This window comes from Echinops telfairi, unplaced genomic scaffold (genome assembly GCF_000313985.2).
Source record: "Echinops telfairi isolate 266 unplaced genomic scaffold, ASM31398v2 ScPeMD7_22;HRSCAF=79, whole genome shotgun sequence".
NCBI classification, from domain to species: Eukaryota; Metazoa; Chordata; class Mammalia; order Afrosoricida; family Tenrecidae; genus Echinops; species Echinops telfairi.
In genome coordinates this window covers 14,146,675-14,152,224 of record NW_022103919.1, presented here as the reverse complement: position 1 = coordinate 14,152,224, position 5,550 = coordinate 14,146,675, and positions in this window count along the sequence as shown.

Below are 5,550 nucleotides of genomic sequence, written 5' to 3'. Positions count from 1 at the left end.
CATTACAAGGGATACTTCTTGTTTAAGATTTAATGATTATCTCAAAGTAATCATTTCAGGGGTTACTCCGACCTTTGTGGATCCAGGAAGTCTGTGGTCTATAGATTTGCAATTCTGTTCCGAAAAGTCTCCCTTTGGGTCAGCATTCTCTCATGGAATCTTCAATGACAACATTCAGTAAGGGGAGCTGAGCAGCGTCAGTTCTGACTTCATAGTCAAAGAGACAGAGATTCTTGGATGCAATTAGTCATTCGTTTTATTTATCCTGGAGCCCTGGTGGCATGATGGTTATTTGTTAGGCTGCTAATGGCCAGGTCAGCAGTTCAAAACCTGCAGCCACTCTGTGGGAGAAAGAGTGTAAAGAATTAGTCACAGAGACCTATACCGACAGTTCTGCCCTGTTGTAGTATAGAGTCACGATGCGCCAGTTAGAATTGGCTTGATGGCAGTGAATTCCATTTGTCTGTCATTTGGTTATTTATCATTTTTTATTGTTCTGACTTGTGGTGCAATGAGTATTGCTCTACAAATCTGTTTGAGTTTCTGTGTTTAAACCTTGGCTATCTCAAGGACCATCAAATTGTGGGAAAACAGAATTGAAAGATAATAGATGGAACCCTGGTGGTGTAGTTGTTATGCATTGGGCTGCGACACACATGGTTGGAAGTTTGAAACCACCAGCAGGTCTGTGAAAGAAAGATTGGGTTTTTACTCTTATAAACAGTCGCAAGCTGATGAACAAGATATTGCATCGAGTCAGTATTGACTGACAGCAATGAACGAGAGGCTTTTTCCATGAATTTGTTCAACATCCTTCATATTCCACAAACGAGTGAAATTGCTAGGTCCTACAGTAGGTGTGTTTTTTTTTTACCTGGGCTCTAGGTGTGGAAAGAATCCACAGAGCAGCAGAACAGTAGTAAGTGACAGTATGATTGTATGAGTGAAAGGAAGGTTTTGACAGAATCTTCTCACAGGCAAGAAAGACCCATCTCCACGAGGTTTGAAGAGAACTGTCGTGGGGCAGCCTGTGATCCTCTCTGCGTAGAAACCTTCCTTCCTGACTGGTTACCTCCTACGTTCACCTGGAGGGCAGGTTGTGTGTTGGTCGGCTGGTAGGGATGTGCGTAAGTGGGTGTGTGACGTGGGCCATAATTAACACCGACCCAATGGTTCAGGCTTTGAGTGTGTGTGTTTGTAAATGTGCATGTGACGTAACTGGTTCCTACCATTACCATGCATGCCCTTCCTATAGCCTTGTAGCATATGCCTGAACTCTAAGGAGATTTCCTCTTTCTCATGGGCTTAGGCTAGCGGTGCCTTGCAGACTGGTGGGTCTTTGGGGGGCAACCCTTTTTCCCTATCTACCAGTTGCTTTTTTTTAACCTTAATTACTGCATGCATTTTACACAAGGGCTATACCATTTTGTATTTTCATGTGTAGTGAGTATGGGTTTCAGTTCATCACATCATTATTGCCAACAGCGCTATAGTCAGCTGTTAGCGTTTTGTTCTTCTAGTGAGTCATCCTAGTGGGAGTGACTGCTTTCCATTTTATCGGTTTTTCATAATACGCTGCCAGTTGAAATTGTTGGATGTCAACTAAGATTTTCGGGTCTAGTAACGCTGTGTGTTCCTTCCATCCTCTTTTGATGCTTCCTCTAACATTCATTATTTTGCCCATAGAACTAGTCAATATTGTATTTATTTCTTCATGTTTTTCAGCTTGAGATGTACAAGGTATGTTCTTCCTTTTGGCTTACTCACTCTAGGTCCTTGCCCATTTCATTGCAATATTTACTTTGCCTTTGCAAACTACACTTTAAATTTTTCTATTCAGCTCATTTACTTAATCATTTTTCCCATTTGTTTTAGCTACTCTAGGTTCAAGAACAAATGTCACTCTCTTCTGACATCCGCTTTGATCTTTTCATTATAAGCCACTTTGACATGTTTTTTCTTTATGGTAACTTTAATGATGTTTTGCTTTCTTCACGTATGACATTATGCTTGCACCCCCACAGTTCACCAGGTCTCCTGTCATTAGAGTTCATGGTCAGCCCCTGGCCTTGTTTTAGTTGATGACATTAAGCTGCTCTCTCATCTCTCCCGGCAGATATACTAAATTTGATCCCTGTGTATTCTTTCCAGTGAACTCCACCGGTAGAGCCAGAATTTCTGTTGTGGAATTCTTTCATATGATCTCTGCCTTCCTTGCCAACTACGAATCCTTCTTCTCTGTTCAAACTTTCACATTCCAATCACTAGTCACTGTCAATGTATCCTAATTGTGTATTTGAACAATTTCATATTGATGAAATTGGCAGAAATTTCAATGTATTCACCACTAGCTTTAGTGGTTGTGCCATGCATTTTAATAATAATTGCATTAATATAGACATATGGATATTATGCTATGACAGGCAGCCTTGAACTTCAAGGTAGATCTTGAAACTTTTTTGTTCATAATGGAAATACTAGTCCGTTTCCACTCACTAATGACTAAGCTGTCTTCATGGGCTCCATTTCAGCTGGAGCTTCCACATTTGTTAGCTTCAGACTTAGTACAGTTTATGTGAAATTCATGAATGAGTATGTGTAGTTGTTTCTTCTCATATTGAGTTGTGCCCAAGCCGTAAATGAAGGTCTGAAAGCTTTACTCCATTTAACTTAGCAAGGTCACTTCTGCTTTGAAGGGGCAATGCTTCCTCAGCCATACATCAAATGAGGTCCAACGCGACGGGCTCATAGTCCAGCACCATATCTGACAATGCTTTGCAGTTATTCCTCGGGTTCTCCTCGGCTAGTACCTCAACCCTAGATAGCCTAACCCTTCTTCCGAGTCTGTTCATAGTCTGGAAGCTCCACTGAAAACTGCCAATCATGGGGATCCTGCTGGTATTCGAAACACTGGTGCCATAACTCCCAGCATGACAGTAACACACAAGTCGCCACAGTCCACCAAACTGACACAACAGCGGTGGAACCATGGCTTCCCAGGGCCATCGTAAGTTACCATGACCTCAGTGTAAATTTGAATTATAGAAGATAGATAATAACTATAAAGACTCCACGGTTTAAAATGCATTTGATCATATATAATTTTAATATTCTCACATACATCAAAATTCAGTACCAAAGGGAGTACTGGTTAGGACTGTCATAGGGTTAGGATGGAATCAAAAGCAATCAATGAACACAGGAACCAGAATATATCAGTTTGAATCTGTCATGTGGTCATTATTATGAGATTTGGAGTGTGCAAATGAACCTTTGCCAAGTTTTAGTAGACACATTTGTAAAATGAGGAAAGCAATCTTCAGAATTCATTGAGCTGCCTTCTGCAGCCAACAATAAGGTTTGTAAAATTATTGTGTAAATTATCAAAATGTAATTAAGGCTTATAGTTATTAATAAATGGAAGAAATAGAATTTACTGATCTTATTGAATATTGTTGACACTGTTACTAAGAGTTTTTCATCTCTGTACCATATATTGTGATGATTGGTTCATTTTATTGTTTTTACAGTTGAGGGGATTGAGGTTTAGAGTGGTAAAAACCTGGGGTCTGAACTCACAGTTCGTGACTTGTAGCACAAAGGCCCCTTGGCCTTCACACTCACTTCCTCCACTCACGTCCTCTGGGAAGGAGATGCATGCCGATTGACGCCCTAGGACCCAGCATAGCCAGGGTGTTTGAGTGTGAGCACAGGAACTAGAAAATCCTACTTTTCATCCTTTCTCCTGAAAAAAAGTTTTGTGACCAAATATGAACCCCTGCTTTTCCCTTTGCAAGTTTAAAGTTGAAAGAATACGTGTAGGCTAATTGTAAAGTAACATAACAGATCATCTGTCAACTTCTGTCACACGATTTTTTAAAAATAAGAAATGTCAAGCTATACCCTTTGGCAGTGGTTCCATATAAACCGCACATACATTTTCCGTTTCCTATAAATAAATATTGCTTTGTTGCTATTTTCATGATCTTGTTCTGTCGTAAATCTTAGCGCATGGTCACGTGTAAAAGCTTAAAGCGCTCAGCTTGCAACAAGCTGTGGCCGTTGCATGGCTGTCTCTTCAGCTGAAATAGTCACAAATGTGTGGGCAGGGTCCCATAGAAGGAAGACTCAGATCTCTGAGTGACAGCTCATTTCAAAGACAGTGAAAGGAGTAATTGGAAACTGAGAACCTTCGGGCAATCAATGTATGGCTCATTGCCCAGATTTCTGCCCAAAGACTCAGTTTTTTGAGGTACTTGTGTTCACACTGCACAACAATAGCAAAGCTAGTTTATCTTTCTATTTAGCTCAAGACGTCATTAAAGGCTTGAGGTGGTGGGGCTCAAACTGCAGATGATGGACAAATCACAAGAAGCCCAGCACATTTGTGTAGCAGACAGTAGAAACAATCCACATGAAATTTTAAAGGTTCCTCAAACTTGGACAGAATTTTTGTGAAGTTTAGGCAATGACTTAATTTGGCCAATTCAGTTAGGAAACAAACCATAAAACAGTACACAGCTACGTGGCAATGTGTCAAAACATGTTCTGAAGTATAGGAAAACAATAACACATACTCTCAAACTGATGATTTGGCTGAAATATTTACTTCTTAATTGTTTTTTTCAGTTCTGAAGGTGTCTTTTGTTTTGTTTTTTAGCATGCTGTACTTTCTATGTTTTAACCTCATTTTACGCTCATATCGGATCTTAAAGGAAAAATTAGCTACCAGGGCCAACTCAAACTTTACATTTACCTAATATTCTGCCTTATTCAAAAGTGTGTTGAGAAAAAAAACCACATCAAAGACAAAATTACCTATATCTTGCTGCAAATGCTAGAAAGTGAACATCAAATTGGAGAGTAGATATATGTTGGAGATTATGATTTCAATTTTTTAAATGTGAATCTTAGTTTTAGACTTTCTCAATATGTACAAACAATATTTAGGCCAGAATGGATTTTTTGGAAAATATTTTTCATAGATATCCCCATCTTTTATAACTAAAATATTATAGTGTTGTGCTGAAAACAAACACATCATTGCCATCAAATTACATTAAATTGTAGTTTACATTACCAGAAAAGACACAAAGATAATATGGATAAAACAAAGGGGGAAGAAATATTTTCAGAATTACTCAATTTCACTAGATTGGCTTCATTAACCCATCTGCCCATACGGAGCCCTCACTCACCTGTCTGAGTGCTGTGCTGGTCCTCATACCGAGCTAGGTCAGGTGAGTCAGGTGCCTGGGACAAGAGAGGCGTGTTGTTTTTTACCCAAAACCGACGCCCTGAGATGGCTGCACAAGCACGTGCATTGCCGTGGTGGCAAAACCAATCTCCCATCTGCCACAAGTCAGGCCTTTTTTTGGTCACCCACCTTTACACGATCTTTTCAGCACACGTAAATAGAAAGCTCGATTAACAGTCTAATGAACTGCAAATGCACAGCTCCCCTCACATTAAAAAAAAAAAAAAAAAGAGCGTATCTTGTTTGATTTCACTGGAGCCTTTTTGGGGTGAAGTGACGATGGAGTCTTCCAC